General features: G+C 47.5%; 1 protein-coding gene across 6 annotated transcripts in view; it reads left to right on the plus strand.

Annotated features, from left to right (window-relative positions):
• Window positions 1-3,609: 3,609 nt before the first annotated feature.
• LOC101676863 (LIM domain containing preferred translocation partner in lipoma) overlaps window positions 3,610-26,028 on the plus strand; it is a 655,863-nt gene continuing 633,444 nt past the window's right edge. For 5 of the 6 annotated variants that reach the window (XM_045088088.1, XM_045088086.1, XM_045088092.1 and 2 more), the window contains exon 1: window positions 3,610-3,783. The gene's annotated coding sequence lies outside the window, so the exon portion shown is untranslated. Of the gene's footprint in view, window positions 3,784-3,871; window positions 3,971-26,028 lie in introns of those variants that run through there. The other variant, XM_045088087.1, reaches the window with a different exon arrangement.

Below are 26,028 nucleotides of genomic sequence, written 5' to 3' on the forward strand. Positions count from 1 at the left end.
TTTTTTTTTTTTTTTTCCCTGACCAGGAAGAAGAAGGAAGACAGGGGTGGGGGGAGGTGGGGAGGAAGGGGGCAAATTAGTTGGATGTGTGCAATGATCAAGGCAGGGACTGTGTTAAGGACTCAGAGCCAAATTAGCCTCAGTCCAATAGCAGAGAAAGACAAGGTGACCATTGACAAAATCCAGAGCCACATGGACTGAGGATAAGCAGAGTGACAGGAACATTTTTGGGGAGGTAAGGCATCCATTGAAGGTGGTGGTAGGGGCAGAAAGGAGAGGGTATTTTTGGGGAATCAGAAGAGGTTAGGTGAGGGTTGCCAGGTGGATGGAGAAGGATGGGCACTCCCATGAGAAAGAAAGAACCCCTGAAAAGGCAGATAAGCAGGGACAAGTACTAAGCGGACAACCACGTGACCTCGGTTGGCTGCAGGGTCATGGCATGGGCAGAACAGGAAGAGAAGGGGCTGAGAGGCTGTGCTCACCACACGAAGGGGTTTGGCCTGATGCGATTAAGCTCGGTAGAAGCAATATTGGGTTGGTGTTTCATTTCCATCTTCCCTGCCCCTCTTGCCTTAGTATATCTCCAATAGCCTCTTCCTATCTATTCCTCTTGGTCAGCTGTGGGAGATTGAGTTCTGCACACGGGAGTGTTGCGACTGAGACCAGATGTTCACTGGGCAATGCGGGAGCTAGTGCTGGGCTGCCTGGGCTTGGGGTGGGGGCAGCGGTGCGGGTGTGTGTGTGTGTGTGTGTGTGTCTCAGTTTCCCCATGGACTAGCTCTGTGTTAAGAGCAAGCTACATAACCTCCTTGGGCTTTACTTTTCTCATGGGCACAGGGCAAAATAGAGAAAAATAATACTGTTGACCTTAGAAAGGTTTTGCGAGGTTAAATAAAATGTAAAAATCTTCAGAATACTGCTTTGCTTCTCCCATGCACAGGGAGGAGACTGCCAGGAGCTACACAGAGGCCTTTGGGTAAGGGGCTGTAGCGGATGGAAGGGATTGGTGGAGCCACAGCCTGCCTTCCTGGAAGTTTTGTGTGCCATCCCTGGAACAGGGACAATACTTTTGTAGGTCTTCAGACCACCAGTGTGCAATCCTCAGATCACATGACCTCTGCCACACCTGAAATCTTGTATTTCCTTTAGTCTCTGAGTGGGTAATCCTGTATTTCTCTGGCATGGAGTCTGCAAATTTGCACAGTGTTTCCTGCTTTCTTAAGCCCCTGAACACAGAAGGTTTTAATGGGCATATTGAAAAAAGTGAGAATACAAAAGAAACCAGATCAGCAAATGAGAATGAGGCTTTTGACTTGGGTTTGCACTGATGACTACACCACATGCCCTTGACCTGATGAGTTTGCTTCTTATACTCTTGGTGAGTGCCTCATGAGTTGAAATGATCTTTCCTGATTCACTTCTAATGCTTGTGCTAACAACATGCCCATCTGAGCAATTCCTCAGTATTTCAGAAGAAACTTAATGATCTTCCCCAACACACCCATACAACAGTTTCAATGTAATTAGCAGCATTTCTGGATCCAACACAGCACTCTTATAATGTGTATGATGGAGGAAATGAATAACTCTAATTATACCTTATTAAATCTTATTAATACTCATTAGAACCCTATTATTCTTTATAAGTGGCTTACTAGGGAAAAGAAAAAAAGAAATGCTGGTCAAGTCCCGCTATATTGGATGGGGACTGGGTGAACCCATTTTTACTTTGAGTGATACCAGGGTTTTCTTGTACTAAACATTAGCGTTCAGAATATGGGTTTGCTGAAATGTTGAAGATACACTAAGTGAATTGTATTGTAATTTTCTTGAAAGGCCCAGGACAAAATCTCTTTTAAGAGCTCATATTTCCTATTTCAAACCATATTAGTTGCAAAAAAAAAAAAAAGTTCATGATTGCATGGCATGGGTACTCTTTACCTTATTTCTGCTATTTTTATTTTTTGCAGGTGTAGATGGGAAATCTAGAGGAAGAGAGATTAAGTAATTGGAACCCAGGAACATCTGAATTAAAAAAACTTTGCACAAAGAATGTGCCCAAGAAACGGAAAGTGCAATATGCTGTGTTTCTACATTCACTTATTTAATTCTTGGTCGACAAAAATCCCTCCAAATCCAAGAAGAACCAAGTTCCAGAAGTTTCAAGAATAGGTACTCTCAACATCCATGAATGGGAATTAGGGTCTGCTGGCAGTCAGGGCCTCCTTATTGGGTGGAACCCTCCCCTGGGGCCCCAAACCGCAGGATTAGTCATGTGACCTGGATGAAAGGAGGTGAGTTCATGTGCTAGCTCAGTCATTTATTTTGTGTTGGGGCAAATCACTTTACCTGTTTTTTTTTAATCCTCAGATACTAAAGAGGGACTACAATTTGCTCCACCCAATACAAAGACCCAATAAGCCTGTGAAAAAGCACTTTCATGATATGCTGAGGTGAGGGATGGTTATTTTATGTACCAGGAGGCCAGAAACACAAAGAAACAAAGTCCACAGCCTTGGAGTGCCTTCCAGGCACTAGCTGCTGAACATAACAACCTCTTAACAAAGTAAATGGTGGTTTTCATGGTTGCTCCTATTTACAAATGTCAGAGGGAAAAAAATCCGACTCCAACCTTCCAAGAACAGGTTTGCCTCTATTCAAACCAGTTCACCCAGTTCACAGATTCCCTCCCCCACTTTTTTTTTTTTTTTTTTTTTTTTTTTTTAAGATATAAGCTCACAGCAAGCCTTCTGGGCTTCCAGGACAAGGCTGGGAAGTAAATGCTAACCTGCAGGGTTCCTCTGAGTACAGGACAGAGGAAGCTGACCGGAAGCAACTGATTGTCACTGCTACTCGGGGCTGTCAATCAGAAACTTCCAGGAACTGACTCCGGGACCAGGAGAAGTTTGCAAACTCTTACAGGGTGGTACGCGTTGTCCAGGGACACATAGCCTGTTTCATGGCTCAATGGGACGAAGGGAGTCAGGACCCTGCCTGACAGCGGGGGACAGGGCTGGGAGTCTAAGCATCCCGGTCCCGCGCTTGAATCTGTGTTGTGTATGACCCTGGGCGAGTCATTTCTCTTCCCAGGCTTCAGTTTTCTCCTGTGTGAAGTGGTCTTGGCCATCTCTGCCATCCAGTAGGTTCTGAGTGTTGCTGGGACGCCAGGGCGAGGCTCAGGAGCAAGATTTCAGAAGGGAATTCCATGGCAGGATCTCTTCTGCTGAACTGGCGCTTCCATAGTAGACACGGTCCCCCCATTTTTTCAGCACCCCCTCCACTCAGCCGCTTCCTCCTTCTACGTCTGCTTCCTCCTCCTCCAGTGCAGGCATAGCCTCCACACCTCCCTCATTCCCTTCCTCCTTTGCAAGCTCCCTGCATCCCCGCGTCTCCTCCTCTTCCTCCCAGGAAGTAACATGCACTCCGCGCGCCCACCTTCTGGCCCAGCCGCAGCCCCAGCGGGCGCCCCCTCCCCCGCCAGGCGAGCGCAGCGCGGCGGCCCCGCGGGCACACGCTTTCCCATACCTTACATGGACAAATGCGTGCAGGCAAAGTCAGGAATTCAGGCCCCTGACGTCAGCCTCCAGCTCTCAGGGCACCGCACGGGAGCCCAAGGGGAGGGGGTGGGGACGGTGGGGAGGAAGGAGGGGGAAAGGCACCAACCAGCAGCCGCTCCAGCCCTGCCGAAGTTTCACTTTTTGTCTGTGGGTCCGCTCCCGGACCCGCGCGAGCTTTCCCGGGATAAGTAGCGTTAGCGAGCAGGGGAGAGCCGAGCGCTGCAAGGTAAGGGCTGGCTGCACAGCCCGGGGCGCGGGGCGCGGGGCTTGGTGCGGGGCGCGGGGCCGGGCCTGTCCGGGGCCGGGGACAATGGGAGGGGGAGTGCCCGGGCACCTCCTCCTTCGCCTCTGCCTCCGCCTCCAGCCGCCGCCGCCGCCGCCGCCGCCGCTGCCCCGGCTGCCTCCTCCCCGAGGTATTGTTGCAAATCCTCCTTCCTTCCCCCCCACCCTCCGCTCGCGGGCGCCTCGGGAACCCCCGGCCCTCCCCGGGCGCAAGCGCTCCGGGGAGGCAGGAGCGCGGGGCGCAGGGCGCGGAGCGCGCGCCCAGCCCCGGCCCCAGGGCCCGCGGTGCGGAAGTGCCGGCCGCGGCGCAATCACTGGGTGCACGCATGGGGGAGGGGGACCCCGAGTTTTCGGGAAGCGCCGACCTGGGGCTGGGCGGGGTTGGCGCCCTTCCCTGAGCGCCCCCTGCCCGGGCTATTCAGGGCGTCCAGGGGGCGGGGCCACACCCAGCAGCTTGGAGCTTTCGCGGAATCTCAGTTGTCACAGCGGAAAGGGCCTAGGAACCTAGTAATTCGAGTCCCCCCATTTTACAGTCGGCTCAGTTGAGGCCCAGGGAGAAGGAGGGCCTCCCCGGAGTCACTCTCGGGAGGCCGAGCCAAACTGACATAGATGGTTCCCAACTCCTGGTTCTTTTTCTCCAAGCATTTCTCCAGCACCCACTGTGTGCCACGTTCTGTGCTGGGTGTGCGAGCTCAGAGAGGGTGTTGGGGCCCAGTCCCTTCCCTCAGGGAGCGCACAGTCAACCGTGGCGCCCAAGCCGACCGGAGATAAAGTGCGGAGTGCAGCGAGGGGTGGGGCGGGGAGGGGGTAGGCATGGGTAAAGTTCGGGCGCTTAAGGAAGGGAGTTTGATTTTCCCATTGGAGGGGCCGCGCTTGGTCAAGGCTTTGAAGAATAGGGGGTTTCCTGAAGCCAGCCAGGGACAGGAAGGCCATTTGTGCAGGGGTGGGGGTGGGGAATGCAGAGCAGAGAAGGCTAAATAAAATGCGGAGAGTGGAGACGAAATTCTAAATGTGATTGTTGGGGGCTTAGGGTTGGATGGAGGGGGTGCATGAGATGAGATAGAGTGGAATTGTGCCTGAGTACTCTACAGAGCGACGCCTTTGGGACTAAGGAGTACTCTGGGAACTGAAAGGGCTCTCTGGTTTCCCTTCCCCTCCCAGGAATTCACTGCCTTCCTGCCTTCAACCCAGAATGCAAAAATGTAGGGTCATCCCTGAGCTACTTTCCTAGTACCATACTCACTTAACTTTGTTTCCAATACCCTTTTCTAAATTGTCTCCCAATGAAACTCATTCTCACTAAGGTGTTAATGACTTAATGGCTTACCTTTCCCAGCACTTGTGCATTTTCAGAAAGTGTCCTAACAGTAGGAGGGAAAGCAGCTAACTGCTCCCCACCCCCAATTCCTTACTGTCCCTCACTCTTACAGGTAGGAAAACAAACCTAGAGGCCCATAGGAGGTGGGGGCTAGTTCTGGAGCCTACAGTGAGTAATGGTGGATGATAGGGGGCCTAGAACTTGAAATAGGGTTCTCCACTCCACAACCAGCCTGCCTGCCTGCCTGCCTGCCTGCCTGGTTCCTGTCTGTTCCAGGCGTCAGTTAAAAGGAAGAGAGTGTATCTTGCATTTAATCTTTGCAAGGCAGCCCCCCATCCATAACACCAGGCTTTTAGAATTTAGAATGTGGACTCTAGACGGGAGATGAGTAGTTGGGGTTAGCTGTCTGGTTGAGGATCCAGGCCTGGGCCCTTTGGATCATGCATTCACCCAGGCTCCAGCTCCTTGTAAGCAGTGGGTGGGCCTCGAGTTGGCTTTGGGGATGGTTGGAGGGAGGAGAAGCTGAGTTGCTGAGCTGTTCACTATGGCTGGGACTGAGTAGGACTCTGTGGTGACATATTCTGGTGGAGAAGTCACTGTTCTGGAAGGTAGGCAGTTCTAGGCAGTGATTGATAGAGAGGAGCCTTCATTATGAGGGGGGTTTGGATATGACTTGAAGTCCTCTTTTGAGGGTTTTGATCAGGCTGGGACATGATTGAGAGGTGGAGGAACTGGCATGGGGAGGCCTCCTGCTGCCCAGTTCCAGCCAAAGAGGCAATAATTTGGCCTAACAGTATTCTCAGTGGGTGTTCGTTCATTCATTTACTTGGCATATATTACCAAGTACCTATTATGGGCCATTGGCAAATATGAAAAATTTGTAGCAGGTTTCTATATTTTACTGAGACAAATAAATTTTATTTCATCAATTCTAAAACACACTTCACATTTTAGTATGACTGAAATTGGGTTCTCTTATAATCACAGATATGTCATGGCTGAGCAGTTTTTCATTCTAAGTTGATAATGGTACATCTTAACAGTTGATGGTTAGATTTGATAAAGTTTGTTCATTATACCCTTTATGGATGTGCAGGGCTCTGCACTTGAGGAAACAGTTTCCCATCAGATAGTCCATTTGGATATCAAACAGTCCCCTGAGAATTGGGCCTGATGATACTGTCATCAGCATGTGAACCTTTGCCCAAGGTCACAGTGCTAATTAGAGATGTGCTCAAAATTACAGCCTAGAACTTTGATCTTGGTGTTAATATGTGACTTTACTTCACTGTAAGCCTGGCACCGGCTAATTGGGAACAGGGAAGAGTCCGGTTGGATTTGATTTCAGAGCTATGGCTTAAGATGCTGGGATAATGATGGGTTTTTGGTCAAGACAGAAGATGCCTTGTGACCCTGTAAAAGCAGGGGTTGGAACATACAGCTAATCTGTACACAGAAAGGAGAAGAGCAGTGTGTGAGGTGCACAAGTTTTGCAGTTGGGTGGCCCTGGGAATACAAAGATAAGGGGACACCGTCCCTGTCCTCCTTGAGGAGCACAAGTATGTGTGTATGTGTGTGTGTGCACACGCATGTGCGCACGTGTGTGTGTATGTGTCTGTATGTTATTATAAGGGTATGTTTTGGCTGTTCTGCACTGAGGAGGGTAGACTTCAGGCGAACAACCACAGAGGGAGTGGTGTCTGAAGGGAATCTTTAGGGCTGAGTGGGACTTGCCTATGTGGAAGAAGGACAGGTAAGATACGGGTGCGTGTGTGTGTGTGTGTGTGTTAGGCATACGCTGCCATAGGGAAGGTTTACGCATGAGGCTGTGTTTGGAACAAGCAGTGTGAAGGGGGCTGTGGGAAATAGAGATTTAAATTTAAATTTAATTTGCAAAGTAGATTCAAATTTATCTTATAGGCTAAAGGGTCAGTACTTGCTTCTCTAGAGATTGACTTGAGAATGTGCTGGGGGTTCTAGAAGAGTCCCTGGAATTAGGTATTTGGATAGTAACACAGGAAGCACAGTAATGCATTTAGTAACTGTTTGAATGAACCTGAAACTTTGACCCTGGTCAGTAATAGGAGTCCTAGCGCAGTGTGTATATTGGTGGGTGGGTGTTGGTGGGGACTTTTCCTGGAACATAGCGTTGGAAGGTTGCACTTTGCTGGAAGAAACCCAGGTGAGGAGGGAGGAGGTAAAGCTGTGTTGCAGGTAGGTGGGAACCTGCTATTTAGATGGAAATCTGGGGGCTCGAAGGTATGTATGAGCTAGAGGTGAGGCAAGGGAACGGAAGTGTGTTAACGGGAACCTGGTCCACACTTCCTGGATGTGTGGTGTGAATGGCTGGCGTGTTTTTTGCGGGTCACAGAAATGAGACAGAATACTGACATACTGATGAGGACTTCACTGCTCCTCACTGTCTGTGAATAGGGTGGGTGAGTGGCAGGAGACTTAATGGGATTCATGCCTGGCAACAGGTGGACGTTTCTCTTTTTATCATTTTTTCTTAATAACAGTAGTAATAATATAACAATAATTTTGACAGTTTTCTGAGTGCTTCCCGGGTGCTTATGTAACTCTCATACTGGTTGATTAAAGGAGGCTTTATGATTTTTGGTCTTATTTTGCAGATGAGAAGATCAGTTTTTGGTTAAGTAAAGTCACACAACTACTAGTGACATGGCTAAGTGTCCAGCCTTTTCCTGATCTATAGCTTCTTCACTGTTCTCTGTATCCACAGAATGGATTAAAAAAACATCACGTCAGTGGCGTTTTTCAGTGTTCTTCCTTGGAATTTATTTCAGTTCATAGGCATGGGGCTGGGTGGGATCAGAGTTGAAGGTTTGAGTACCAGAACAAACTACTTACTTCTGCATGTGCTGCCCAGCCCCTTATCTCTCAAGATACTACCACTCCCTCTACCCACTGGGTGTCTTCTCTGCTCAAACCTAGCCAGACAGAAGACAGAACAGAGCCTCTCTGGCAAACCATCTGCACCTTCCCCCACATCTTCCCTCCTCGGCCCTCTATAGTTATAAGGCTTTGATGTATAGAGAGAGGCAGTTGGGGCAACAAGATCACTCAAGTAGGGAAATGAGGGAGGGTCTTGATCCCTGTCCTTGCCCTTGACCTGTGGCTCCTCCTGTGGTGCTCGGTGTCCTCTGAACTTGAGCTGAATAGGCTACTGTTGGATCCTGCCTGCCCTTCCTCTGGCCACGCACACTCCTTCCTGCAAGAAGGCTTTCTGGCTCAGCACTCAGGTTCTTCCTGTGGCCCACCTGCCTCAGGTGAATCGTTTGCATTTCACTGACTCAGAGATAAAGACATTTTCAGGTGAGGAAACAGACTCTAGGAATGGCACTCAGCAAAGTAAACAGGACCTTGCCTATCTCATCTTTGAATCTCTCTTGGTCCCTGGTACTCTGAAGATGTTCAGAACTATTTGTTCGGTGAATGAACAGCATTTACTGACACAATAGAGGCACCTGTCACGACCTGACTTTATATATTTGCTAATCTTTGTCCCCCCTCCACTTTAAAATAAGCTTCCAGAGGATTGCAGAAGTGCCTGCTTTGTTAATGGCCATATCCCCAGGCCCAGAAGAGTGCCTGTCACATGGGAAGCACTGGTTTGATGAAGAAAGGGATTGATGTAATTCATTGCAACCACACGGGAGCAGTAATGGGGGGAGAGGGACTTTGATTCACTTGGAAGCTTGGGCCCTTGGAGACCCAGGACTGGATGGAGGACCAGCTAGGCTGTGGCCTGCCCAGGCTTCATTGGCATTGGGTAGTCTCACTGTCAGGGTGAAGACTAGGGCCCATCAGCATGGGAGGGGGGTCTCTCAGCATGCCATCTAAAGGCTGAGTGCGTTTCCAGCTGCTCTTTCGCTTTTCCTTCCATAGCCAGGTGGTACAGCCTTTGAACCTTCCTCTGTTTTCTCAATCCGTGCATTTGCCTGTGCCGTTCTCTCTGCCTGGAGTTCCAGGCTGGCCACAGTCTCTACCTGTTATAAACCGATGGCCCTTTATTATTTATTTGTTTATTTAAAAAGATTTTATTTATTTATTTGACAGAGAGAGAGAGAGATCACAAGTGGGCAGAGAGGCAGGCGGGGGGGGGAGCAGACTCCCCGCTGAGCAGAGAGCCTGATGCGGGGCTTGATCCCAGGACCCTGAGATCATGACCTGGGTGGAAGGCAGAGGCTTAACCCACTGAGCTACCCAGGGGCCCCAAACTATGGCATTTTAAATTCAAGGCCCAAGCCCACCTTGTGCCATGAAGCTATTCGTAGACTCTTTGCCCTCTTGTCCCCCCCATGTATGGGTGCTCATATACACCTCAGTCTCTTGTGTTCAATGCATCCCAGGGGTGCGGTGACATTAACGTGTGCCAGACAGAAATGCTGGGTACTGGCTGACAAAGAGAACCGAGACTGGGTCTCTGCATCTCTTTATTGCAGTGTAGGAGAGAGACTAAAATAGACCAAGGTAAGGAAGGCCCTACTAGAGCGATGCACACAGGGCTGATGGGAGCCCTAAGAAAGGAGTGACCCACCACCTGGAAGAACAGGACAATGCTCATGGAGAAGACATTAGGTTGGGGTTTTGAAGAGTGAGTAGGAGTGCATATGGTGGACAGAGATGGTAGAGTTTTCCAGATAGATGGACCTTGAGATCTACATATTGTCCCGAGGGCTTAAAAGTGTTTGGTGAATGGCAGTATGTGTGCAGAGCTTATGGTGAAAGATGCGGCTGGCTCAGGAGGGTTAGGCGGGAAAGGGCTGGCAGGAGGACTGAGGATGATGGCATCCTTAGTGGGGGGACAGTGGGGCTTTTGTTACTTACCAAGCAAAGAAGGGTTTTGGTGGGTCTGTGCTTCAGAGAGCAGAGTGGTAGCAGGTCAGGTGCAAAGGAAGGGAGCCCCTTTAGGGGAAAACTGGTCCGTTCCAGGGTGGGTGATAGGGGGCCTGCACCAGCCTGGCAGAGAAGGGAGGGACAGATGGGTTCCAGGAGGTATTTGCTGTTAGAAGCAGATCAGGCAGCTAAGTTCCTACTCTTGTCCTTGTAAATATTTGCCAGGTTATCAGCCTTGGCTGGAAAATACTTTTATGTGACCAAAGTGTATGGGCAGTGGAAGAAGCTTTGAGCAGGCAGCCAGTTCCTGCCTGAGAAGTGTGGGCTGGGCCCTCATGGCTAGAGTGACTGGATCCCTCTTTGGACAGGTGAGGAAGCTGAGGCCCTGGAAAAGGGACACACTGCTTTGTCACATCCTTGTCCGCTGAGCTGGAGTTGGGCCACAGCCCGTACTCCCAGGCCAGGCCAGATCTCTTTCAAAGGTGGAGATTTTTTGGTTTTATTTTGTTTTGTTGTATTTTTATAAGTTTTGTTTTATTTCAGAGGTGTTTTACCTCTGATTCTGCTGAGCCTGGCCTGACACATTCGTTCTCTGTCCAACCAACCCCTTCCCACCCCCCACCCCCACCACCTCCCATCCCCCCATCCCCCACCTCCAGGGCTTTGCTTTGGAGAATTTGGGAGGGAATATAACTTCGAGATCGCTGTTACTGGGCTTGAACCTTGTACTTCGCAGTTTGAAACAAAGTGATCAAGAGGATTCAGTTTGAGTCTGTGTGAGGTTGGGGATTGATTTCTTTTACTGCCACTTACGCCCTTTTCTTTTCTTTTTTTCTTTTTTTATTTTTTTCAAGAATCAAGGTTCTGACTGCAGGATCACTTTAAGGCTCCTTGCCTGTGAGTGCCCCTCAGCCCCACCCCTAGTCATCCCCTTTCAATTTTCGTTATTTTTGTTTGCATAAAGGTTTTGGGGCTGCCAGTATTGGGTCCATTACAGGGTAGATCCTCTTGTTTTTTCCTTCTCTGTTAAACCCACCCTTCACAACCCATCTCATAGAGCCCATTAGAATTGCATTGCCTTTGTAGCACTTTTTATGGGGCCGGTGCATTTTCCAATCACTTAGAGCTCCCAACTGCAATCCGAGAGATGGGTTAGCAGGATTAGTCATATCTATAGAGTGTGGGAAAGAGCTGGGGTGAAGCACCTTTCGATGGGGTGCTCCAGTTTATCTGGCAGAATGAGATCAGACTCCCATCTCCAAAGCTCTGGTCCTGCTCCTTGGCTTTCACAGGTAAGCATGAGAAATTGACATTGATAGGCGAGTCCTTCCTTAGCAGGCCCTATACACAGAGAAGAGACTGTTAGTAGTATTTCACTTTGTGCTCATTACTGTTCGCTGCCTGTGTGTGTAATTCTGGAAGGCAAATGAGAATCAGGTCGGAGACCCCAAACCCTGAAGGTCTGGGCTATCTTTTGGCAGTACCATCGCCAAACTTTCTGGAGTATGAAGAGCAGAGACCTGTGTTTGAGCCCCCCACTGGTGCTGTGGTCTTAAGCCAGTTCTGGAACATCCCTGAGTTTCAGTTACCTTCAAATACCACAGTACGTTTGTGAGAACCAGAGGAATTTCCCTAACAGTGCTTTAGAAACTGTAATGCAATGGGTGTTGGGGCAGTTTCTGGGCCGAGCATGGGGTCTGGCACACGGTGAAGGTCCCTTGCCCTCCTGGTGGAGGTGGAGTAGACCCAGACAGCTGTTCCACGTTCGAATGGTAGCTGCACCGCCTACTGGAGGGTGCTCCCAGGGGTGGTCGCATGCGCTGACTTCCTCATTTTCCGACATCTTTTCAATGGGGGTATCGCTGTGGAGAACAGGGCACCCTGCGAAGTGGGCTGGTTGCCACCGACAGCCATGGTGCTTCCAGGCTAAGCAGTGGTCCTTATTCTCTTGTAACTGTCCCACTCTTTCATGGGATTTGTTCGTGTGGTGTCTGTGCCTCGCAGCCCTGCATGGTTGGCCTCTGTCACAGTAATTGCTTGTGTCGTGGCCTCACTTCAAAGCCCCTGTGGTTAAAATGGTAGGCTGGTATGGAGGGGTGCTTCTAGTCCTTTCTCTGAAGCTTGTGTGGGAACCTTTCGAGGCGTAGGTCAGTGAGAGGGTCAGGACAGGGTGGCGTGACTTAGTGACCTTCAAGGAGTGTGTTTTGGCCTTGTTCCACCCCCAGTTTAGGCACGGTTCCTGCCATAGTCATTGTTAACATTCTTTCATCACTCAGCCCGTTAACGGGCAGATCAGCTGCCGCATCCAAGGGCTTTGGGAGGTAGCAGGCCCGACTCCCTTAGAAGATGGCTGTGGGTGCATGTAGTGTGAGGTTTTTGGCATCTTTAGAAGCCCACTTGGTGGATGTTAAGGAATTCCTGTCCTTACTGTGAGCCTCCGTTTTCTGGTCTGTAAAGGTGACTGCAACAACCATATTTGGCTAACAAGTAGAAGGACCCCACTCTCTGGTTTGCCCAGCACAGCCCTGGCTTATGTCCATGTACCACTGCAAGGTGACCCCTTTTATTCCCAAAGGTGTTCTGATCTGCAGGATCAGTGGTATGTGTGGTTGCCCCACTTGTAGGTGAGTTTCGAGGGAGGTCGTGTAAGAAGTGAGCATAAGGCTAAGCCTCCTGTCATCATGACTCAACAGACACCCACTGTTTTTGTTAGAGGAGATGTTATGTGCTCAAGAAATGTTGGTCCAGTGACCTTCTTTTGTAAGGTAAAGTTTGAGGATGTCAGAAGAGGTTGTCAAGATTGTAGGCATGTAGGGTTGGTCAGGGTTGATGAAAACGTGCTCATGCCTGTAAGAATGTAAGAAGGTGCCAGTGTGAGAGTGGTAGAGTAGGGGACAGATGGGGTGTGCAAGTGCACGGGAATGGGTGTGGGAGTTTGTTGGAGGGGCTGGGTCTTAGGTTAGACATTGGAGGACAGGAAGACTCAGTTCAGCATGCAATGGGGCAGTTGAAATTGCTGTTGCTATTAAATCTAAAGAAATAGGATGGATTCTCTGTAGGTCTACTCGAACTGGGTTTTTGAATCATTTATTTTCCCTTCATTGGCCTGTCTTGATAATGATCTCAAGGATCACTGTGGAAGCCCAATGCAGTACTGAATTCTGTGCCAAGAAGTCACCAGAGTAACCTGCCCTTATTCTTCCTAATGAGTTTCCACTGAATATGGTTCTTACTCAGTTCCCAGGAAGCAAAATAAAACTTAGTTGGCACCTGGAGCTCTTGTCTTGTTTGGTATGAAAACGAACCATTTGCAAGAAATGTAGCAGGGAGTGGTCACCCACAGGGCAGGGTGTGGGAAAGCCTATGGGAAAGGCAAACCAAAGGGACCTGGAGGGTAAGGAGTGCCTTTTCTTAGAATGAGGTGAAAGGTAGGTCAGCTTTCCAAATGTCTAGTCATTTCTAACCTGGAAACCTCTTTTCTTGGCCAGCCTCGTAGCTTTACTTGAGGAATCCTAGGGTTCCAGTAACGACAGTGGGGCAGGACCTTAAAGATACATTTGCCCATTGATCTGATGCACCCGTACTCATTCATTCCACACCATGTGCTGAATGTACCTGTGAATGAATGAGTGAAATTCTAGTGTGGGTTCTGGGGATGGAAAAATGCATTGCAAGAAGTATCTGGTGGCTCATTTGGATGGTGACTAACTCTAGGGACCAGGGAGAAACTTCACAGATGAAAAGACTGTCACTTAAGTGGGCTTCGAGGGATGAGTGGGAACTTGGTGGGCAAGAAGAGCAGAGGGTAGTTAAGTAAGGGACATTATGTGGCAGAGACGCAGAGGTGAGAAAGTGCTCAGTGCCTTGGAAAATTGGGGTCACTGGAGATGAACTGCATCACACAGAGGCCAGAGCAGTGGGGGTGAAAAGGTGTGGAGGGGCTGAAATTGAGAAAGGTCTTGATTGCTAAGGAGATGAGGCTGGGCTATGAAAGAGGTATCTGTGTTTTAGGAAAATCATTGGTTATGATGTGTGGGCTGGGCGGGTGGGTCCTAAGCAACATGTAATGTAATAGGCCAGGCAAAAACCAAAGGGAAGCTGAGTTAGGGTAGAGGCCATGAACATGGTGGATGTTTCACAGGTTAAAGAGAGGTCACCTAATCTCGTTTGAACAAGAAGAAACCCAGACCCTGAGCAGGTGAGACACGCAAAGTCCAACGGCCCGTGTTCCATCATAACCTCCAGGGGATCCCATCCTTGCTCAGTGTCTGTAGAAGGGTGACAGAGTGCATGGCTGTGCAGGTAGCTGTTTGTCAAGGGGGAAGATCTCTATCCCTTTTTATCTTTTCAGAGTTCCATGAAGTCTCTTAATTCTGAATAGAATTGGTTCTTTCTAGAGTTACTGAATCTCTAATCATTGGAGATATTCAAGCAGTGGCTGATTGGAAGGGTAGTGAGAATTCAGGTATTGATTGAAGGTTTGATGTAGAATGTTTTTGAGGTCTGCCAACCCTGACTTCTTTTTTCATATCCCTCCCTTCCCCCTCTCTCCCTTCCTCTCTTTCCTTCTTCCTCCCTCCCTTCCTTTCTTCCTGGAAATAGATGCTTGTGACCATCTTACCTGGGGGTGGGGGGGTGGGGGCTCTGTCCCTTTGGCTTCTCAGGATCATCTTAGCTAAATTGGATCAGTTGCAGAGAAAGCTGAAAATGGATGATGAGGCACTAAGTGTGGTGGGCTCTAGTTCATGCAGGGTATCGAGGGAATGGCCATTTTGGTGCCAGTAGGTTGATACTTACCAGGGAGATTTTTTGGGCCTAGACTGGCCTGCATGATCCTGATCAAGATGGAATATGGTTACGACTTTCTACCAGTCGCCATTTTTATACTGCTTTTCAGTTAATTGTGTGTTTTCCTATGAATTATAGGCAAATCCCCACAATGGTGCTGTGAGTAGTTATTTACTGTCTGAGTTTTACTGACCAGGAACGGGAGGAGAGAAAGATTAAATGACTTTCCAGGGGCCCAGGCTAGTTGGATGTTGAACCAGGACTTCAACTTGAGTTTTCTGTTTGCACCGTTTCAGATCCCTTCATGCTAGCCTGTGCAGATCCCTGAGATACGCTGTAGCTTCTGTTGATATTCCTATCCCTTGTGGATCCTGATGTGTGGCAAGCATTTAATGAGTGTTTGTTGAATGAATGTCTGAACGAATGAATTATATAAACAAAGTAATAAATGAGCATGTGAGTTTTAAGAATATGTTTAGTAATGAAAAAAACAAATTGAACTCATGTAAACATTAATCAGTCTGTTATCAAAAGACAAAAAGAACTCATTTAGAATACATTCACTCAACTCCTTAAACAAAAAAAAAAAACCCTCCTAGCAAAGCTCTTTCACCTGAAACCTCTCTTACCTCTTAAGAGACCATAACCTGAATCTTAACCCCCGCGACTTGTGTGTCCACTTTTTTGTATGTGTACAATATTTCCACTTAATATTGTTATAAAAAAGTCTAATCTTTTTTTTTTTTGGCCTGGGCTTTATATTTATCTTTTACATAATGAAAGATTTATGGAAATTAATAAATCCTGCTTTAAACATTACCTGTGTGGACAGTAGGATAGTTTTCAGTATAAAACACATTACATGCACTTCGGTATGTTAAAAAGTACAGTGTAAACATCAGTGGATGAATAACTCTCATTTCCTTCTAAATCAGTTCCTAAGGATAACTGTTTCTTTGTCACTTCCAGTTAGCCCTGACAGTGATTGCCATTTTGTCCCTTGCATTATGTGTTCTTGTGAATATGTTTCTTACCTCCTCCGGGATGCAGGAGAAAATGCCTGGGTGGCTCAGTCGGTTAAGCCTCTGCCTTTGGCTCAGGTCATGATCTTAGGACCCGGGGATCAAGCCCTGCTTCAGGCTTCTTGCTTGGAGGGGTGTCTGCTTCTCCCTCTCCCTCTGCCTCTCCCCCTAGCTTGTGCTCCCTCGTGCACTCAAATCAATAAACAAAATCTTTAATAAAAAGTAATAAAAAAAGAAAATGCATGGATGGTTGGGGAGGCAGGTTTTGGGTTCACATCATGTCTCTGCCACTTGCTAGTCATTATAACCTTGTATTGGTTACTTAGCCTTCTCCATGAAAGGGGATAATAATACCTTTCACGTAATGTGGTTGTGGAAGGAATTCTGTGGTCAGTGTAGTAAAGCAACAGCACTTGCCCTGTGGTGCCTGCTGAAAAGTGTTATCTCTGGGGACGCCTGGGTGGCTCAGTTGGTTGAGCAGCTGCCTTCGGCTCGGGTCATGATCCCAGCGTCCTGGGATCGAGTCCCGCGTCGGGCTCCTTGCTCAGCAGGGAGCCTGCTTCTCCCTCTACCTCTGCCTGCCTCTCTGTCTGCCTGTGCTAGCTTTCTCCCTCTCTCTCTGATAAATAGGTAAAATCTTTAAAAAAAAAAAAAGTGTTATCTCTGTCCACTTTCTCTGTGTCAGCCCACCAGATGATAAGACCACCAAGATCTTTTCCCTGTAACGCATGACCCATCCCAGGGAGACCTTTAAAAAACGTTTATTGGCTGACTAAACAAGTTTCAATTCTTTCAAAGAAGAATTATTGGCCTGAAATAACTAAATATCTCTAATGCTTTTCATCTCGGTTGCCACGCAGCCTCCAGCAGACTCCTTTGCAGTGTGGGATTCTCCTTGTTTCTCTGTATCTTCACCAGGATTTAATTGTACAACTTGCATTTGTCTTTGCTAAGTGAATAAGTAAGAAATGGTATTTCATTATTGTCTTAATGTGCATTCCTTTAATTCCTGAAAAACTTTCCGATGTAGTAGTTGAGAGTGTGTTTTTCCCTTGTGTGAATTGTCAGTAGTATTTAGGTGGGCTGGAGAAGCTTGGTATGAAGGGGCTAAATGTGTTCAGTGTTTCATGTTGCCTCTTCCTTTATTCATTCATTCGGTCAGTGTTCGTTGAGCACCTAGTCCACGCCAGGCACTGTTCCAGGGACTACACACAGCACAAAGAAAAACACAGTGGATAAAGTCTGTGATCTGCAGTCCAGCCTTGTCTTTTAACATGTGGGTCGCTGAGGCCTTTGGAAGAGTGAGGTTAATTCCCTGGCAACATATGGTGTACTCAGTAGTGGAGCCAACCAGTCATTTTTACTGTTATTTCATACGTTTTATATCAGTAGCCTTTTAAGCCATGGGAAACATCCTGGAGATTTCAGAATGGTGACATTTACACAACGTCCCCAACCTGAACCTACGTTGAGAAAGCGGACACCTGATTTTTGATTTCGAAAATATGATCCCTGCAGTCTTATTTACCTAGACTCCTTCCCTTACATGTACATTCATTTTTAAATGAATAAACTTTATTATTAAAGGCTCCTGAGTGGCTCCGTCGGTCAAGCATCTGACTCTTGATTTCAGCTCAGGTCATGATCTCAGGGTCCTGAGCAGAGCCCAGGTCAGGCTCTGTGCTTGGCATGGGGTCCCTTTGGGATTCTTATTCCCTCTGCCACCACCCCCCCTTCCCAGCTCTCTTACGCTTTTTCTCTCTCTCAAGTAAATAAACAAATCTTTAAAGCAGTACTAGAAAACAAAATAACCCTAATCCGGGCAGTTTGGAACAAGTGTGAACCTTTTTGGACATGTTTTTGATAAATGGAAATAACAGATGACATATTTCTCTATCAAATAAAATAGTCAATTTAGATTTAATAAGGTAGTTATCTTCAGGTAATAAAAATTCAACTAACTTGCCATAACTATCTTGTTTAAAGTCAATTAAGAGCCTCATATTCCTTACTTGCTGGGTAAAATTTAATAGAACTTCAGTTAAGCATTTATTGCTTATTTAATTCAAAATTAAGTTAATCACCACAGTTGGTAACAACCACTGAGTATTTAATTAACATTCAGCAAACTATCTTATTAAGTCTAAATTAGATACAGACAGGTCTTGTTTATCCCCATCAGTCTGCAAACACCATTTCCCTACCTCCCACCCCAAAGGGCCTTGGGTTTTCCCATGGCTTTCCTCTTCTGATATGCCAGAGTCATTTTCTTCTGGTTGGCACAACTTGGGGAAAGAAGGAGGGAAAGAAGTAGGAGTCCATTGTGTTGTGAGGACTTCCGGCATAGGGCAGAGATGAGGAGTTTCTGTTCCCTCCATTCTGTTCTGTTCCACTCGTCAGGAATTCCCGAGTGCCTTCTTCGTGCTAGACATTCCTGTAGGTGCGTAGGAAGATCTAGAGGAAGTTATGTCGACGTATTTGGCTTCGCATTGTCTCATCTTAAAAATGAGATGATTGGGTTTATTGCATTCATTTAGCACATTTTTATTGACCTATGGTTTGTAAAGCTCTTTGCTGTGTGTCAGGGATACTGAGATGATTTGGAAAAGGTCCTTGCTTTTCAAGAAGATACACAGTCTAGCAGGAGAGGTGCAGTAGAATAAATATTGGACAGCTTGCTGAAGTGCCTTAGAATACTGTGATTCTGTGAGGTTATGTTGCCCAAAGTCTTAGGACTGTTGTATGAGAAAAAGGTCCTATAGCCAAGTAAGTTTGGTAATGTCCAAGTTAAACAAAATTAAATGGGTATCTTTACTATGGGGCTCTCTTAGCCTTTAGCAACCTAATGTACCCTGTGACATTTGTTTCTCAAAGTTATTTGATCAGAGAGTCCCTGTATGACCCAAATCCTGCCCTTTTTTTTTTTTAAATGTCCCCTTAGGAAATTTTTGTTTTGTTTTGTTTTGTTTTAAAGATTAATTTATTTATTTGACAGACAGATCTCAAGTAGGTAGAGGGGCAGGCAGGCGGGGGAGAAGTAGGCTTCCCGCTGAGCAGAGAGCCCAATACAGGGCTTGATCCCAGGACTCTGGGACCATGACCTGAGCTGAAGGCAGAGGCTTTAACCCACTGAGCCACCCAGGTGCCCCCCCTTAGGACATTTCTTAGGCTTAGTGTTCCTGTGTGCTTTGGGAAAAGCTACTGTGAGCCATGGAGCCCTTGTAGCCTCTGAACCTGGGAGGGGTGCTCAGACGTGCACCCTAAACACTGATCCAGGCTGGAAGTTCTCTGTGGGAATGGCATGCTGACACAGTGGTTGATTTCAGACATGGAGATGGTGTGGCTAAGGTTGAGGATGTGATCATCAGAGCAGGAGGGCTGGGCTCGTGAAGGAGGGACCGTTGCATAAGTAGAGGCGCTGGGAAGATTGTCAAGAGTTACCAGGAATGGGACAACTGTGAAATTGGAACGTGACTGGCTTGGTTGAGAAGCCCTTAACCCATGGACACAACTTAAACGAATCTTCATTACAGCCTAAAATAGCCTAAACTCGAGAGAGGCAGGAAGCAGCAGGGGTTTTGGTACAGAATTCTGCTTTAGGCCTTGTTCCAATTGAGTGATTGTCCGTCTGCAGAAGCCATCATTTCTGTAAGATGTTCTGACGCCTTGTCTGGGGCAGAGCCTCTGTCTGTGAATCCCAGTCTCTCTCAGGAGCAGGTCGGGGTTCCTTCATGGCTGGCTTCATTTTGGCAGGTCTCATGTCCCCGTACCCCATCATATGCCCTTTCTCCACCTTCCCTTCCCCTCCAGCTTCCCTTATTCTGATGAATCACCTGTCTTCATTTTTCCTTCTTACCCTTTTGTTTCATCGTTTTCATCTAAGACCAGCTACCTATTTATATTCTTCCTGAAAGTCATCTGTTTCATTTAAAATGTGATGCTACCAGTTTTCTCATCGGCAGTTGCCATCAGCAGATGGAACATGCTAGATGAACTGGAGGATGGTATATGGGTCTAGCCCACGGTGTCATGGAGATCTGACCTCAGGCTGTGCTCTTTCAGTCTGCACCTGTTACCATTTCTGTATGGAAAGGAGCACAGGCAACAAATGGGGAGATGTGGGTTGTATTTCTTTTCTTCTTCTTCATTTTTAGGAAGATTTTCTTTCTTTATTTTAGAGAGAGAATGGGGCAATGCACTCCTGGGTTTTCAGTATGGATTCCCGGGAATCTGGAAAAACGAGTTACCTGGGAAGCTGAAGCTTGTTTGGCCCACCTTGAAAAGGCAGCTTGAAGGGCACCTGGGTGGCTCAGTCACTTAAATGTCTGACTTTGGCTTAGGTCATGATCTTGGGGTCATGAGTCGGGCTCCCTGCTCAGTGGGGAGTCTGCTTCTCCCTCTTCCTCTACCCCTTTCCCCGTTTGTGTTCTCTCTCTCAAATAACTAAGTAAAATATTTTTTAAAAAGGAAGAAAAGGCAGCTTTCATGTTTCATTTCACCATCCACCTGGACAGACATGTCCTCAGACAGCCTGGTAAGTGACAGACAAGTGGGCTGGTGGTACAGAGCATCTGGAGTGGGGTGGCCGAGAGCACAGGACACAGCAGAAGCCCAGAGACATTGGTCACATGTAGAGAGGCCATTGATAATGGCTGTGAGGTTTGGTTCCACTCCCGGAAAGATTTTCAAAAGGTAGGAATTTACTTGAGAGTTCTTTAGTTTCCTCTTTGTATTAAACATGAAACTCACCTTTTGGTCTTTTTCTAGCCCTTTGGATTTCCCCAGTTATGTATGCCTACTTGAAGAGTCCAGAAGTATTTGGAAAGGTTTGCATGGATTAGTGCGTGAGAGCACGGGCTCTGCAGCTAGACTGTGTCCTAGCTCTGCCACTGATACCCCGACTTGTTATTTCCCCTGTGTAGGCCTCTGTGGCCTCATCCATAAAATGGGAATAACAAAATTATCTATTTCCTTGTTGTGAGGATGAAATAAGTTAATACACATCAAACGCTTGGAGTCTGAAATATGCTAAGTACCCATTAAATGTTAGCTGCTGTTTTTATGTGTTATCCTTACAGTCAGAAAATTGTGATTTGTAGAAGGCATTACAGATGAGTGGATTTTGGGGGGGGGGTCCACTTTTTTTTAGATTGTATTTTTAATTAATCTCTACACCCGCCATGGGGCTCAAACTTACAACCTTGAGATCAAGAGTAGCACACTCTTCTGACTGAGCCAGCCAGGTGCCCCCGGGTCATCTTTTTAAACAAAGAGTTAATTTTGGAGTCGTTCTAAGTTTACAGAAAAATTGTTAATGTACAGAGAATTTCCATCCACCCGTCATCCAGTTTCTCTGATTTGGGGTGTCTTGCATCACCGTGGGCCATTTGTCAAAACTAAGAAACTGACATGGGCCCATTGCTAGTAACTAAACTCCAGCCTCTGGATTTCACCAGTTTTCCCATGAACATCCTCTTCTCCAGGATGCAGGCCACAGTGGCAGACTGCCCTTGGTTGTCCCATCTTGCTCACTTAGTGCGGCTTTAAAGCTGGCATCTTATAAAAGCGAGGCAAGGATGCTTTATAGACCAGTTAGAACCTCTAACGTTGAACAAAGAAACCGGAGCCGCTGTGAGTGACGTGGGGCCAAGTGGGACCCACCTTTGTTGTCCTCTTCTGCTTCTTTGATTTGAAGGGGCTCTGACAAAGCAGGGCTTCAATATCCCCACGGTACAGCCTTGTTTTGGGGAGAGAAGACTGAGGCCCCAAAATGGAGAGTGACAATGCTGGGCAGAGCTGGGAACCAGAAGAAGGTCAAGAAAGGATCATGGCAGTGCCCTGATCCTGTTCCTGTCACTGAACGAATGAGTGAGCAGCGGTCAAGGACTCCTTATCTGTAAAGTGGGTTCTGTGGTCAGTGCAACCTCACAGTACTGACTGCTCACACGTACTATAGTTGGACCTTGTGGAGATGACGTGAACTGAGGTGCTGACTTACAGCGTAGGCTGACACCCCGTAGGTTCTCAATAAATGTTTGGAAAAAAGGAACCTCAAAAATTAGGAAACTTTATCCTAAGAACGTGTGTCACGAAGACAGGGACAAATCGCGGCAAAACAAAGAAGAGTCATTCATGAGGAAATCTGTGACACTCAGGAATGGAACCGGCATTTGAGCTTCTGATAAGCGGGATATACTGTCTGTTTTTATTCTTGGAGGCTTTTATCATACAATACTACATTATGTTGCAGTCTGACTTTCACACAAATTGGATCCCAAAACCTCTTACAGGAATTAAAAATACAAACTCGTGGGCAGTATGTGTTTTATAAATTACAGAAAACAGTAGTGTAAAGACATGGCATAGTAAGTATAGTTAAGCCTGCAGCAGGCACTGATACCCAGGAGGAAGACATGGTGGAGGCAGCTGAGAAGGCACAGGAGCCGGGAAGCCGGATGAGGAGAGCAGGTGCGCTTGTGGCGCTCTGTGCCAGGAGAGATGGAGGGAGGCCATCTTAGCGGGGAGACTGAAGGAAGAAGCTGGGGCAGTGGAGGCAGTGCGAGAATCCTAGAGATGCCAGCCCTCTGTATATCCTGAAAACATAATTTTTTTTTTAATTTTAAGGACTTTGTTTTTTAAGAATGGTTTTAGGGTCACGGCAAAATTGAGAGGGAGATCCAGAGATTTCTCCTATCCTTCCTTCACGCATAGTCTCCCCCACGATCCACAGCCCCCATCAGAGTGTGGCATGTATTGCTGTGGAGAAACCTATGCAGACATTTCATTGTCACTCAAAGTCCATACTTTACGTTAGGGTTCACTCTTGGTGTGGTACGTTCTGGGGATTTGGACAAATGCGTGATGACGTGTATCCACCACTGTCATACAGTGTATTTTGCTGCCCTAAAAATCTTCTGTCATCTGCCTGTTCGTCCCTATCTCCAACCCCAACACCTGGCAACCATTGATCTTGGTGTCCAAGGATATCCATTTAGGGTCTTGTTGAATGGGACCAACTGACTTTTGGAACCTAATCTCCGTTGCCTTTGCTCACTCTTGCCTGTGTCACAGCATTTCCTCAGTCTGGATTGCTGTTCCCTGCCATCATCACCTGTTTGAGCTTATTTTAGGGTCTGACACCTACTCCGTGAAGCAGGCCTTGCTTTCCACTTTTTGCCCCTAAACAGGAAATAATCACTCCCATCATTCATCCCTGTCTGGAATCTGGCAGACATGTGTGGAATGGATGGACTGGTGCACAGATGGGTAGATGGACAGGTTTGACATTGTCCATAGTATGCTCAAACTTAGTTCTTTTAGAATAGGATTTTAACTTGCTCATCTCTGCACGCCTCAGGACCAGCACTGAGAAGATGCCCTTCCGTCCATCCATCCTCTCACATACCCCACAACCCCCCATCCATCCACATACCCATCAGCCTGCCCATCTGCCCACCCATCCCACATCCATCCGTCCATGCATCCACCCCCCACCCTCTCCGCCCGCCCATCCATCCATCCATCCATTCATTCCACAGTAGACTTTCAGGCACTATTTCAGGGTTGTAGCCATGAATGGTCCATTTGTTGATAGTCTACATAGAGAAAGTGGTATTCTTTGGGAAGTATTTTTATACCTGTAAGGTTTGTCTGTAATTTTTCTTTTTCTTTTGACATGTGAGGACTAAGGAAGAAATGGTTTGTTTCATCTGCACATGTCATCGGTGTGCAAAGCAAACGCTCTCTCATTCCTTCGGCTGGCTGTGTACAAAGAGAGCTCACTGGGTTTAGAAAGGCCCTGTCTCTCAGAGTATGTGGCAGTTCCTTACTGACTTGCCTTAGGGATAAATGCCCTTTCTAGTGTTTGAAAAGATGGTGCCAGGATGCCACAGTGTTCCTGGTTGGGCTTTCTTGCTAATGTTTTTACGTTTACTTTTTAATATAGTGACAGAGTGCTTACCGCTGAGGTGGTAAATGGGAAAAAGAAGTGCAGTGGAGTAAACTGTCTGTTTCTGGGGGCCTTCAGTATTAATCACAGGAGGAAGCATCAGTCCTGGCCAGATGAGAGAGCCAGCTGACTTACGTTCATGCCAGGTGGAAATCCGAGTGGCAGAATCGGGAGGAGTTTGATGGCGCTGAACTGGGGAAGCTTACGGTTCTCTGTGCAGCATCTCTTCAAGGATCAGAGAGACCGTGTAGTGTCATGCTTCAAAGCTGAAGGAGACCAGAGTCACCCTGGGGGGTGTGCTCTGTTCCCCCACGCCCGCCGATTCGGGCAGCCTCCTGGGCTGTGCCGAGACTGATGGGAACCCCTGACCTAGTCTGAACCGTTGGTTAGTGTCTTAGAGATGGGGAAGTGAGACCTGGAGATGAGTGGAAAAGACTTGCCCAGAGTCACGCTGCTTACAGGAGCAAAGCTAAGTCAGAATCAGGAATCCTGACTTGCAGAATGTTCCATCCTGTCACCAGAGACAGTCCGGGAACTGTGCTATTTTTAGTTCTCCGGCAGAGGGACAGCTCGGTTTCACCGGTGTTGCCTGATCTGGTTATAGACTCTTTTTCAGGCCCTCCCACTTAGCTCTCTCCAGCTCTGTGTTCTTACTCAGTTAAACCACATCTTGACCACCGCTGTGCCCTAGGAATCACACGGCAACTGGAAGTGGTACATGTAGCCTTGGAGGGGGTCGGAAGGCAAGGGCGTCAGCTACTCTAACCTTGACTAGGTTACGTACTCATTTTCTAATCTGAACACGAGGACGATACCACCTCCTGGGGCTGCAGGGAAAGTGCCAAGCACGTATCTGCCCTCAGTGACACTCTGGCCGTTAGAGCGGGTTGCAATCATTTTTACTAAAGAGGACAACTGTGGGCCCGAGCTCTCATAGGAGGGGGTTTCTGGAGTCTCGTAGAGGGAAGCCGGGATTTCATGGAACAAATGCATGGCTTCAAGTTTGGAGGACTGGCTTTCAAGCCCTGGCTTTGTCACTCACTAGCTGTGTAGTCTCAGGCAAGTCACTGGACCTCTCCGAGCTGTGATTTGAAGCAAGTAGACTTACTTTATGTAAAAAGGCAGCATAAGGAGCAAGAGGAAGGATGGAGATTGGGAAGAGGTGGAAATCTGTTTACGAGGTACAGGTTTGGGTGGGTGGGGAATGAATGTGACTGAGGAGGGGCTGGTAGAAGGTGCTGGTGGCCTGAGTCTCCATGTTGGAAGGAGCAGCTGGCCTGGGGGTGGTCCAGTGATGGCTGAGCAGGCCAGCCTGCCCAGAGAGGGGCCTGTCCACAGACCAGGAGAGATGTCATCACTCCCATGTCAGGGTCAGTGGAGAGTCTCTGGGACTGGGAGGGAGGGAGGAATGAGGTGAGGTAGGCACCGGTGTTGGAGCATGACTGGTGAATCTGGCCAGGATGATGGCCTTTGCTTTGGACTGGGGCCTTGAGGCACACTCAGGGTATGGGTCAGCAGAGTGATAAGACTCAGGATTGACCTTGACACCTTGGTTGCTGGGTTTGGTGAGTAGCAAATAGATGAGATTGGAAAGGTACTGCATATGATTGCTGTATCTTTCATGATTGGTTCAGTCTGGGAGAGGTCTGGCTGCAAGTTGGGATGGTCCTGGGGAAGAGAAAGATAGGATCTCCCACAAGCCTCAGTTTTCTCACCTATAAAATGGGGATGATGCTGATGTCATCTATCCTGTATGGATTAAGGACTAAAACATAGTTGATTTTTGATACTGCAGGTTTGAACTGCAGTTCCACTTTTTTGAGGTTTTTTTTTTTTTTTGAATAAATACAGTACAGTATGATAAATGTGTTTTCCTTGTGATTTTCTTAACCTTCTCTTTTCTCTAGCTTACTTTGTTGTAAGAATATAGTATGTGATACATGAAACTTATGAAATATATGTTAATCGACTCTTCATGTTTTCAGTAAGACTTTTGGTCAACAGTAGGCTGTTTTGGGGAAGTCAAAAGTTATGCACAGATTTTTGACTGTGCGGAGGTTGGTGCCTCTAAGTCCTGTGTTGTTCAGAGGTCAGCTGTACTCGTCCGTGGGAAGATCCTTCTTGCTTAAGGGACATCGGAGCAGTGCATGGCATCCCTGTTACAGGGAAGATCAAAGAGCAGGAGAAGAATGAGGGGTGCAGGAGGACTCTGGGAGGTCATCCTAGGGAGGATGGTGACAGCTGCTGCCCACG

Source organism: Mustela putorius, unplaced genomic scaffold (assembly GCF_011764305.1).
Source record: "Mustela putorius furo isolate JIRA1106 unplaced genomic scaffold, ASM1176430v1.1 tig00003834_pilon_pilon_pilon, whole genome shotgun sequence".
Classification (NCBI taxonomy): Eukaryota; Metazoa; Chordata; class Mammalia; order Carnivora; family Mustelidae; genus Mustela; species Mustela putorius.